We start from the raw sequence: 13,626 nt of genomic DNA, 5'->3' as shown, positions 1-13,626 counted from the left end.
AGAGAGAGAGAGAGCACAAGTGAGGAGAGGGGCAGAGGGACAGGGAGAAGCAGGGAACCCTATGTGGGGGCTCAACCTTAGGACCCTGGGATCATGACCTGAGCCAGACACTTAACCGACTGAGCCACCCAGGTGCTCTAACACTAATGTTTTTTAAAGTATTATTCATAATAGTTAAAAAATGGAAACAACCCAAATATCCATCAACTGCTGGGCAATTATGGTTAAATAAAATGTCATATACTCATATAATGAATTATTATTCTGTTATAAAGAAAAATGGAGTACTGACATATGTCACAACAAGGATGAACCTGAAAACGTCGTGTTAAGTGAAAGAAGCTGGAAACAAAAGGCCACGTTCAATTATAAAATTGCACAATTCCCATTTATATGACATGTTGAGAATAAGCATATCCAGAGAAAGCAGATTTGTGATTATCAGTGTTGGTAGAGAAGGAGAATAGGAAGTGACTTTTTAATAGGTGTGGGGTTTCTTTTGGGGATGATGAGAACATTCTGGAATTAGATAGTGGTGATGGTTCCACATGTTGCAAATGTACTAAAAGCCACTAGACTGTACACTCTACAATGGTTATAATGGTGAATTTTATGTTCCATGAACTTCACCTCAATAAAAATCCCAAAAGGCTGACAGGGAAATAGAGTTAGGGGTACAAACTTCTCAGTGACTCATAATAAACTTCTCAGTGACACATAATAACAGGTAGAAAACAGGTTAGAAGACAAAAAGTAATCCAACATGTTACACATGTTAAATGGTTAAGAAATGAATAAATACTATAATACACACAGTAACTTGAAAAATACCTGATATTTGCATGTAAGAGTGGGTGCTTACACTTCCACTTGGATTGCCTGCTTGGGCTCCACGCCCATTACCATATATGTACCAGAGAAAGTGAGCAAAAAGGTAAAAGACAAAATAGATGAAGAGAGAAAAAAAAGGGAGAAAAAAATATAAAATAAGCTGAAAGGAAATGAGAATATTAAAGAGAGTTTAGGGCAGGAGCCATGGGTCCATCAGAAGGCTTATAGCTTGAGGGTTTTTGTGTATTGGTGACAGGAGAATCATTTGAAATAAAAAGGAACCTTTTTTTATGTGAATGGGTAGATGTGGTGGTCCAATATACTTATGAGGTGTGTGCCTGGATACATTTTACATATTTTACATATTCCTACATAGCTCCATTCAGCTGGATTCTGCATTCACCTAATGGTTACAGTTGGAACAAATTTGGATTTTCAAAACATGCATTAAAGCAAAACTGACTATAGTGTAATAGCCTGAAATTAGATTTTGGGGTTTGCACAACACTGTAAATATACTAAGAGCCACTGGATTGTACACTTTAAAAGGGTGAATATTATAATATGTAAACCATAACTCAATAAACAATGAAGACTATAGTGATGTTAGAAGTTAGCAATGGGTCATTTAAGAATAAATAGTACTTTACTAATCTCATTTATTATCACATTTCTATATGTGGACTAGACAAATAGATCAGAGAAGTAACATAGACATAAACAATGTACCTTGATTTAAATAACTAATTTGACTTAACGTTGCTCATTTATTTATTTGGTAATTTATTTTTCGCTGAAGATTTACTAAGAATGTACCTGAAGTATGCTGGCTATTTGAGAACCATTGATCAATATGACACAATTCATTGTGGAACTAGCTTATTACAAAAAAACTATTTTGTAAATTTGGAAAGAGAAGTGCAGAGAGATTAAATAACTGGCCCGATACCACACTGGTAGCAAGTAACAAAGCAAGGATTTGAACCCAGTTATATCGTTCCATTACATCACACTCCCAACAGCAAAATGCTTATAGCTAAGAATGGTTAACACGAATTAGGGAGATTCACAAAGGTTTGAATTAATTACATGCAAAGAATATTAATCCATTACTGATCTCAATCTGGAGGGACATCCCCAGAGTGGGCAAAAGTTTCTTTCCATGGCAAATTCTGTTTGATAGCTTTATCAACAACACGAATGAAGACACAAAAAGCAAGCTGACCACAACTGCCTTTGACACAAAGCTGGAAGTGATAGCTGATAGACTCAAAGAAAGAATCAGGATTCAAGAAGATTTCAGCAGACTGGAACTAGGGGCTGATCCTAATACAGGATGCAGGGAGAGCGGGCTTAACGGGAATCCACATGAAAAAGACTTGGATATTTAATTGAGAGCAAGCTCACTATGATCCAAAGGTGGGAGCCAAAAAAGCTAAGGCATTCTTATCCTGCATTAGAAGAAATGTAGTGGCCAGGAAAAGGAATAGAATTGTATTTCTGGTCATTGCTCTTGTCAGACAAATTCTGAAGCATTTTGTTCAGCTGTTGTTAAGAAGAGGATTGACAAAGAGGAGTATGTTCAGAGGAGAGAGATCAGGAGAGTTGGACCCTGGGCCATGTGAGGAACTAGAGATGCTTAGCTTAATCTGAAAACTTGGGCAGTGCAGGCGAGGTGAGAGAAGAAAAGTAGAATAGCTGTTTTCAAAGGTTTGCAGGGATATCTTTAGGCTGATGGTTTAATCTAATTCTGTTTACTCTAACAGAATTAGGACTCAATGAGATAAGAAAATTGCATCAACTATTCGCAAATAATTGGATTCGGGAAAATAGAATAATCTGCTTCATAATTTAGTGAGCAGTCGCTCTTGGGACTCATGAAGAGTCTGGATGACCTGTTGTAAATTGGAGATTCTTGGAATTTCACTGAAGTTTGGACTCAGGGACGCATAAGACCCATCTGAACTCAAAAAGCCAATAATGTGTATTAAGAAAGCTACTCTAGTAAATATTCTACATGCACTATCATATTTAGCCCTAACAAGATTGTAATGAAATATTTTATTATTCCCATTTTATTACCAAGGAAACTGGGACCTTAGACAGGAAAAGTGATTTCCCCAAAGATAAATGGCTTGTAAGTTCAAGAGCTTGCTCTCAAACTAAGAGTGTGGTGATTTCAGAGACTCAGATCTTAAGTGGTCTCCTAAAAACTCTTAATTTCTATGTTAGTTCATGAGTTATAATTGATTGTGATTGTGAGATCGTTTGGTCCACATTCTATTTGTTCAGAGTGTTGTACTGTTAGACATCTGAATAACTCAAGGTCAGTAGGAACTCTTACCTTTGTGGAAAGTAAATGCCTGTCTAGTGGAATTTCAGGATTGACACATTCAATGTTTAAAAAAGCACACAGCTTAGCTCATATTTTCATTCTTGGATTAACTTAAATAACGCAGTGCCAGAGTACACAAAAGCAGATAGCTTGGTTTCAGATTTTCATTCCTGAATTGGGACTCCAATATGCATGCCATGCTGGCAGATGCCTAGCAAAGAATGGAAGGAGTAAGGGATGGAAATTACCGTAATTACTCTTGGGTTAGGCTGACAACTTTCCTGCAACTTGCATAACAGGTGCTCTCTAACACGCTGTTTGGAGAAATCATGTGCTTAACTTCAATTTGGAGATCCCACCACAAAGTTTACGTCTTTGGAAAGGAGAAAGGTCAGTAGCGGTTTGCTTCAATAAATTATTATCTATTTCAGAGTACCTGCAAGGCAATCATATCAGAAATAAATTCATTTATTCATTTTTTAAAAAGTTTTTATTTATTTATTTGAGGGTGGGTGCACAAGTGGGGAGAGGGGGAGAGGGAGAGGGAGAAGCAGGCTCCCCACTGAGTAGGGAGCCCAATGCACAGTTTGATCCCAGGACTCTGAGATCATGACCTGAGCTGACTGAGCCACCCAGATGCCCCATTCATTCATTCTTCATTCATTTTTGGAAGCAAACAGATAAATGAAAGTATTATAGATTTTGATAAGTAGATGGAAGAATATACATCTGGTGTTCTCATAAAAATTAAGCAGAATCCACTTCGATGGAGTGGCCCAAGGTCTGAAGTGGTGACCTTTCTAATGAAGCCTGAATGATGGGAAAGAGCCCTGGGGAAAAGTGCTTTCTACAGAAGACACAGAAGCTGAAGGAGGCTTCCCTGTGGCTGGAAGGAGTTTAGCATATCCCAGTACACATGGGAGAGATCAGTAGTTCAGATGAGAAGTCTACGGTTTAGACTAGGATGATAACAGTGGAAATGGAGACAAGTAGATAAAGTGAAGGCATGTTTTGGAAGTTGAAATCAAACACTAGAATTCACTCTATACATAAAAACAATATCCTTGGTGCATCACACACAGACACACACACACACACACACATATCACTCTCTCTCTCACACACACACACATACACACACAGCTCTAGTTCCATATTATTTCAAGAAATCTTCAACATGTTTCAGTCTTTTATCAAATAGTTTTGAATAGAAACAACTGCTTTTTCTTAATGGGAGAGAGACAATTCACTCTCTATTAGAAACTCCCTCTCTCTCTCCTTCCTTCCTCCCTTTCTTCTTTCCTCCCCGAATCCTTCCTTCTCACCTGCCTGCCTGCCTTCCTTCCTTCAGTGGTATTTATTACACGGCTACTTGATGTTAAGACCTGAGCTTGGTATTGGGCCTGTGACTTATAAGCCCAATATATATGTAAAACAGTCCTGGTTTCTGCCTTCATGAAGTTCCATTTAATTGGAAGTTAATCATCCAGGATAAAATTTTATCTAATTTATGTTTCTACGTTTTTTAAGTTAGTTACTGAATGCTTATTATCACCAGCCAGTATTTTTAAGTACTCTACATGTGTCATCTTAATTTGTAAAACAAACCCATTCCCATTCTACCAGTTCTGCTGATGAGGAAGCGGACGATCAGGGAAGCTCCTGGTTCTAGTATGTGGCAGAGCTAAGGGTTGGCGCCCAGGTCTCTGGAACTCGCAGCTCTAGCTCGTAATTGCAATGCTTTGTGGTATCTTTAATTCTATTTTAAAGCTAATTAACCAAATACATAAATAAATACATAAATAAGAGCAATTGAATGAACAAACAAAAACTTGCATTAGCGGCTACAACCAAGTTTGCGGTCTTCCTTTAGCTGGGAGCAGACTGAAGAACTCTCTCCTCTGGGCTACTCACATTTTAGATATTTTTTTTTTAAAGAGAAGTCATAAAACAGAGGTCACCAGGGGCAAGAGCACTGATCTATTAGGTCCCTGAATCTCTCACTGATAACTACTCCTTATCCCCTACTGTAGAGCAAAACAGTCACTGTTCTGTATTTTCACTGTCTTATTTTAATGGTGATCATGTTGAATAACAGAACGGAGTTTTGTGTCTTGTTTCTTCCTTCATGTGCAGACAGACACATTTCACTAATGGTATCATGAACTTGAGTTGAGATTTGTAGATTCGTCACTCGAAGGAAATGTTTTACTAGAATCATAACAATGCAAATTGTATTCCCGCTAGCTTTCTACACCTACTTCCACCTCATGTCAGTGATCTGCAAAGGAAATCTGATCATATCCTTCATCAGGATTACACTGATGTTCCCCTTTGGCGCAATTGCGCCAAAGGGGAAGATCCGCTCTTCACCGTGTCCTCCATGGCCTGGCCTCTACCATCCTTTGCCACACTACTTGGCAACATCCTCTCCTGGAATTACTACCCTCCAGTTATAGTGTTTTTAGGGTTTCCTCCACCTGAAGTCCTCTTTCTTGAATTCTTCCAGTGGTTAATGACTTTCTATGCTTTAGTTCTTTAATTTCACCTTCTTAGGAACCTCATTTATGAATCATATCTACAGAAGATGCCTCTTTTCCAGTCTCTCCAGTGGATTATTCCTTAGAAGCCGTGTGGTTATTGTCTCCTCCCTTTTTGTTGGGACCACCAACTAGACTGTAAATTCAATGAGGGGCACTCTCTTCCTTCTTAATATATCTCTAGCACCTAGACCAGATAGAAGGCATTAAATATCTGTGTTGAATATGTGAACAAGTGACATTTTTTCAATTACATTCTTTTGATATATTTTAAAAACCTATTGGATTTTGATAAAATATTATTCCATTTGGAATTTAATTGATTTGGTATGTCAAATGCACTAATAAGAACTTCAGAAGTAATAGTTTCTGTGATTAGTCACCTGTATCACAGGCTGGAGAAAGGGTTGAACCAGTCACTGAGCAAAGTAAATACACTTCTGCAATGCAGTGACTTAGAAATTCTGGTGTGGAAGGTAGTAACCTCAGTTTCTGTTTGGTCTTTGGCAAAGAAACAATTTCAAAGAAATAGGATTTATGCCAAGGCTTGTGACATGTCTTATCTACACCTATAGTAAAATCTAAATTGAAGATATGTGCTCAAGTCAAAGTACATTAAATTTATGAAATACATTATTATAATTTATATTTTCCATGCAGTTCTACACTTATATTTAAGTAACTTTTATTACTTTATCCTTGTTAAAAGAACAATAAAATTCTCTACAGGGCAAGTAATAACGGACAACTCTTTCTAGTTTACCATTGCCAAAGAGAGATCCTTCTTTATTTCCTTAGATAATATACCTTTAAAAAATCAACACAGATTTTAGTAACACAGCATTGCAGCAATGTGAAAGTGTGAAGAAATGATTTTTCCTGATTGAGAACTGAGGAATTAATTTTTTTTCCCAAGTTCAGTTTTGAGCTCACGCCATTGTTTAATTATGGCAAGGGGAGAGCTTGTATAATATCAGACATACTAGGCTGCCATTTGTTTCTCTGATCACCCTGTCCTAGACTAGGCAGTGTTGCTGGTTGCCAATCTGAGCACTGAGCCCCAGGTAAAAATGCCCATTACTCATCTCTCAATCAAATATCAATGTGGGAAGTTTGTGACTTAGGCCAAAGATGAAAAGATCCGACCAGCTGTTCCTCTCAGGCTCAGTTCTGATCCCTGTGTGAAAAAAGAATACCTCAGAAAAGTAATTGTGAGTCTGAATGCAATGGTTGCCAAAAAAGACTCCAGCGCTGTTTATTTTGGAAGAGCCACGTGCATCCATCTGGCTGTGAGCAAGGTATTCATGTGTGTGCTTCTGCCCAAGAGGGACAGCAAGATTCATCCATCTCATTTGAATGGAAATTTCTCTGTGTGAATTGTTTGTCTTCTCTACCCCTTCCTTGGTATCTTCTGAAAAGAAAACGTCTTTAAGGTCAATACTAAACGATCACTAACTGTGAAACTGAAAACTGAAAATCTGGTCAGAACGGTCACCCTTGAGGATTCAAGCTCTGATCTTGCAGACGGATAAACTGTCCTAAGAGTTAATGTCAGTATAACATGGGCGTTTGATGAGGGATTAACTGCGGAGGTGGCAGGAGAGATGGTCTCCACACCGGAGCGCGGTACTCCTCGCCTCTGGTCATGTTATTCCCCAACCAGCCCATTGTTTTCCCACTGGTTTTGTCTGTCCTTCTTATGTATCAAGTTTAGATTGAAACTTTCTTGGCCCTGAAGTGTGGTTATGTTTTCCAGTTTTTTCATGTTGTTGACATCATAAATATTAACCAGCAAAGAACGAGATCCTTCTTTATTTTTCTAAAGAACGAGACATGAAATGCCTTCACAGCCCTGAGAAAGAAGCTCTCGTTCTTCCGTACATTGCACTTCACTTTTACATGCCATACAAATACATTTCATTTGGTTATATTCCATTTTCAATAGGAAATTCTGAGACTACTATACTATGCTTTCTTCTTGGGGAGATAACTGAGCTTGCATTTCAAAGAAGATATAGTAAAAATTTTGTCGTATACATAGCCCTACAAGGTAGATAGCTGATGTCACACAAAAGCAATAACTCAGTGCAGCTTTTTGCTCTTCCGGTGGAATTTCCCCCTTCCTAATTTTCTGTCTCATACCAGTGAGTAGGTATTGTAATCACTTTGAGGAGTGTGTGGCTTACCCTATTGTGTTTCAGAGGTGCATTTTTCTCTACAGTGATCATTGTCAACTAAGAAAGTTTCTGTTTTGAGAAAATTTACACCAAAATTTCATACTAGTTTTAATTTATTTAAATGCTAAAGACCAAAATATATGTAGGGATTTCGGTTGACTGTAACTGATAAGCTAAGTTAACATTATATCATAGAAAATAATTATTTTTTCCCAAAACATCACAAATCAAGAGGACCTATTAGATTGTGTAAAACAAAGTAACAATATTATAAAGCTGATTCTAAACAGAAATTACATCTCTTTTACGATGACAAGATAGTCCTTATCTATGGACATCTGAGCTCTTTCCATAGTTTGGCTATTGTGGACATTGCTGCTACAAACATTGGGGTGCAGGTGTCCATCCAGATCACTTTGCTTCTATCCTTTGGGTAAATACCTAGTACAGCAATTGCTGGGTCATAGGGTAGTTCACAGGTCATAAGGGCACCTGCACCCCAATGTTTATAGCAGCAATGTCCACAATAGCCAAACTACGGAAAGAGTCCAGATGTCCATTACCTTACCATTTGGAGGCAAAACGTGAAGTGCTGAAATAACTTTTTCTAAAGACAACAGGTAAGACTTAATCACATCTTAGTCTAGGGTATGAGGCATGCTAAGACACTATTAATAGGATTTTTAAAAAATAGTCTGTGATGGTTTAATTGACAGCATTTTTTTTTCTTAATGGAACATAAAATAATAGTTCATACTAGGGTCAATAGTATCTACACTGGAGGAAATGAAGATACTAAGTAGCTTTTCTTAAAGAAAGAAATTTACTTTTAAAATACTGAAAATTGGAAATACAGAGAAGTTGGCAAAAGGATACAAACTTTTAGCTATAAGATGAATAAAGTATGAGGATCTAATGTATAATATAGTATTATAGTTGATAACACTACATTGGATAATTGAAATTTGCTAAGGGAATAGACTTAAATGTTTTCTTACACACACAAAAGATAAATAGGCAGGGTGGTGGATATTTAATTAACTAGATGTGAGGAATCCTTTGTCATAATGTATATCAAATGATCATTTAAATATAAATATAAATCATTTAAATAACTTACAATTTTGTCAACTATACATCAATTATAGCTAGAAAATATTGAAAATTGTGCAATTATGACAACATAAATTTTTTGAGATTATTTAAATTTTACTATTTATTTAGAATAAATATAATTAAATAGCTGTGTAGCATATGCTGCTAATGCAAAGATTCCTATTAGTCTTGATTACTTAATTTTGGAAAAATAAATACTTAATGACATTAAACATTGAAACAATTGATACAGGTAGTTTTTGGTTCTGTTATTCAGAAATTTGATGAAAATCAATCTATTTCTAATGTCTTTAGGATGCAATGATTTTAGGTTTATCAAGTTTGTGCCTTACATTTCTATAAATGATGCTTTGAATTTATTCTTGCATGAAAACTCCACAGCTCTTATTTATTTATTTATTTTTTCCCACAGCTTGTGAAAGAGCAAATGGGGGGAATAGGTGGAGGGTCAGAGGGAAAGGGAGAGAATCCCAGGCAGACTCCTCACTGGTGGTGGGTGTGGGGGATGGCTGAGGCAGGGCTCAATCTCACCACCCTGAGATACTGACTTGAGCTGAAACCAAGAGTCAGTTGCTTAACTGACTGAGCCATCCAGACGCCCCCCAAACTCTACAGTGTTTAAACATTAATTTAATTAAATTTGTAAAGTAAGAATAATAATAAATATGAAATATTAGTTTCATATGTTCATATATATAGAAATATAGTGCTTTCACATCTATTATTTTGTTTGCTGCTAATAACCCAGTAAGTGTCCAGGGCAGTTATTATTATTCTGAGAAGTTAGCTGACCAGCCTAGGGGAACAATGATTTACAGGAAGACCCAGAAGTGGAATTGGGTTTTTCCAGCTTCTATAGAGGTGAGGCTGATGTTTGATTTTTCTCAGGGAAGCAAAATTTAATTTACATTGCACTGGAAACAGTACCCCAAACCTCGCCCTGAGAAAATTAAAATAATACAAAAAACCAAAACAACACAATTCTAACAGTGGCGTGGCCCGGAATTGGAGGGTGAAAAACTTTGGAAAGAAAGGATAGGACAGAGCTAAAAAGTAGGGAGAGTTGACTTCTGAAGATCCCGAATGCCATTTAGAGCAGTTTGATCTCATTTTTAAAAACCTGTGTATCAAAAAGTATACTGAAGATACAAATCAAAACCACAATTAAATACCACCTCCTTCCAGCCAGAATGGCTAAAATTAACAAGTCAGGAAACAACAGATGTTGGTAAGGATTTGGAGAAAGGGGAACCCTCTTACACTGTTGGTGGGAAGGCAAACTGGTGCAGCCACTCTGGAAAACAGTGTGGGGGTTCCTCAAAAAGTTGAAAATAGAGCTACCCTATGACCCAGCAATTGCTGTACTAGGTATTTACCCAAAGGATAGAAGCAAAGTGATCTGGACGGACACCTGCATCCCAATGTTTATAGCAGCAATGTCTACAATAGCCAAAGTATAGAAAGAGCCCAGATGTCCATTGACAGATGAATGGATAAAGAAGATGTGATTGACACACACACACACACACACACACACACACACAATGGAATATTACTCAGCCAACACAAAATTGAAGTCTTACTATTTACTAGAGGGTATTATGCTAAGTGAAATAAGTCAGAGAAAGACAATTATCATACGATCTCACTCATATACGGAATTTAAGAAACAAAACAAAGGGTCATAAGGGAAGGGAGGGAAAAATAAAACAAGATGAAACCAGAGAGGGAAGCAAACCATAAGAGACTTTTAATCATAGGGAACAAACTAAAGGTTGCTGAAGGGGAGGGGGCTTGGCAATGGGGTAACTGGGTGATGGGCATTACGGAGGGCACCTGATGTTATGAGCACTGGGTGGTGTATGCAACTGAAGAATCACTGAATTCTACCTCTGAAATTAATAATACCCTTATTGATTGATTGATTGATTATTAATTGAACTTATTTATTAATTGAACTTAAATTAAAAAAATAAAACAAATTTCCTTCATCACAGGGGAACCCGGGTGACTCAGTGGCTTAAGTGTCTGCCTTTGGTTCAGGTTGTGATCCCAGGGTCCTAGGATCAAACACCCCCTACCCCTTCAGCTACCCATTCCTTGGGGAGTCTGGTTCTCCCTTCCCTTCTACCCCTCCTCCTGCTTGTGCTCTCTCTCTTAAATAAATAGTCTTTAAAAAAATAAAATTCCTTCTATACATAAACAATAACAATATGATGAATTCCCAGATTTTTGGTCTTGCTTGTTATAAAGATTTTATTTTATTTTTTTATAATTTTTTTAATATTTTACTTATTTGACAGAGAGAGAGAGAGATCAAAAGTAGGCAGAAAGGTAGGAGAAAGAGAGGAGGAGTAGGCTCCCCGTTGAGCAGAGAGCCCAATGTGGGGCTCGATCCCAGGATCCTGAGATCATGACCTGATTGAAGGCAGAGGCTTAACCCACTGAGCCACCCAGGTGCCCCTGGTATAAAGATTTTATTAAACACTTATCTGGAGCAGAACAGACATTTTCCCAAAGATGTACAAATGGCCAGCAGATGCATGAAAAGATGCTCAACATCCCTAATCCCCAGAGAAATGCAAAATCAAAAATGAGATACAACATCATGCCATTTAGAATGGTTAGTATCAAAAAGTAAGAAATAACAAGTGTTGTTGAGGATGTGGAGAAAAGGGAGCTCTTGTGCACTGTTGGTGGGAATGTGACTTGGTGAAGCCACTATGGAAAACAATATGAAGATTCCTCCCAAAATGTATGATCCAGCAATTCCACTTCGGGTAGTTACCTGAAGAAAACAAGAGCACTAGTTCGAAAAGATATATATATTCCTGTGTTTACTGAAGCATTATTTACAATAACCAAAACATGAAAACATTCTAAGTTTCATCGTCCATCAACAGATGGATGGATAAAGAAAATATGGGAGATATACATGATGAAATATTATGTAGCCATTAAAAAAGAATGAAATCTTGCCATTTGTGACAACATGGTAGGCATAGAGGTATTATACTAAGTGAAATAAGTCAGACAAAGAAAGGCAAATACTAAATGATTTCACTTATTGTGGAATTTAAAAAAACAAAACAAATGAAGAAACAAAACCAAACAGAAACAGCTCATACAGAAAACAAACCAGGGGTTGCTAGTGTGGAGGGATAGGGCAATAGATGGCTGAAATATGGGATTAAAAGGTATACACTTCCAGTTATAAAATAAATAAACCACAAGCAAGAAAAGTACAGCATAGGGGATATAGTCACTAATATTATAATAGCTTTGTATGGGAACAGATGGTAACTATACTCACATCGTGATCATTTCATAATGTCTGTAAATGTCCAGTCACTGCACACAAACTAACACTACACCAAACACTACTATTTTATTGTATGTCAACTATACATCAATTAAAAAATCACTTTATCTGTATTACTACTATACCAATAACGTGAAATGTTGCTACCAACCTTTAACCCCACGCACCAGAAAAAGAGAGATTATAGTGATTTGATGAATTGAAAAAAAGATCATAGTTTACTGATACAAATAAGTATGCATTCAAAAAGAAATAGAAAACACCTCCATTAACCACAAACTATAGCACCACACTATCGCAGTAAAGCAGAATTGACCACAGAGGTCCCAAATCTGCAGGCTTTCTGATCCACCACTGACATATTTGAGCTCAGAGTCTAAGGGCATTTGCTTTGCTGTTTGCTTGGATTTTCCAAACGATCTCAGTTGATTCCACATTGTTATTGTGTGGATCAAATGATCCTTGCTCACAAAAATACGCTGGGGAATGACTCCCTTGGCGTCCAGGTTATGAGTGTGGTCAGTCATTCCACATGCCTTGGGGATGAGCTATCTTTACCATGATGAGAGATTTCCTTTTCAAGTTTAGTAATCTCCAAATACAAAATACTAGCATCAATAAAAGTCAAAGTAATTAATGAAATGTATATTGCAACCTCATTCAAGATAGCACTGAATTGGGCTTATGTCTCTTTGTTGTCTTTTTTATGAATAAAATTATTATTAACCTAGAACAAAGAAGAAATTTACAACATACTCTTAATAGAGTTATAAAGATGTACTACACGGACTTCTTCAATGTAAACCATAACAACATTTAAAAATATATCTCTGACATGTGCACATTCTGCTCTCCTTTTGCATGGGTCATCATATTATAAAACAACTTGAGTGGGGAGAAAAAAAAAATACAAAACAATTCTGGAAGCCTTTCCTCTTCCTTTTCTTCTAATCTCTCATTATGTCCTGGGGAACGAGGTCCTGCATTTTAAACACCATGACTCACTTTATGTTTGTGGCCTTCCAACACTCCAGAATAGTCTCGACTTTTCGTGAGCAGAGGTACGGCTCACACAATAGGGGTAAGTCAGTCCCAGGCTCCTGCTCAATGTCAGCCTGGGATGCAGACCTCTCCCGGATTCCCGGAGCTCTCCGAGAGAGATCTAGCTCTCAGCGTCCTGCAGACCAAAGGAATCTGCTAGGCTGGGAAATGCTGCCTGGCGCAGTTCCAAGAACAAGATTTTGTCAATCTCTTTAAGGATAGCGGAGTTCTAGAACTTGCCCTCCCCGCCTCTTTCTTCCCATC

This window comes from Neovison vison, chromosome 4, assembly GCF_020171115.1.
Source record: "Neovison vison isolate M4711 chromosome 4, ASM_NN_V1, whole genome shotgun sequence".
In the NCBI taxonomy this organism is placed as follows: Eukaryota; Metazoa; Chordata; class Mammalia; order Carnivora; family Mustelidae; genus Neogale; species Neogale vison.
Note: the sequence above shows the minus strand (reverse complement) of the source record.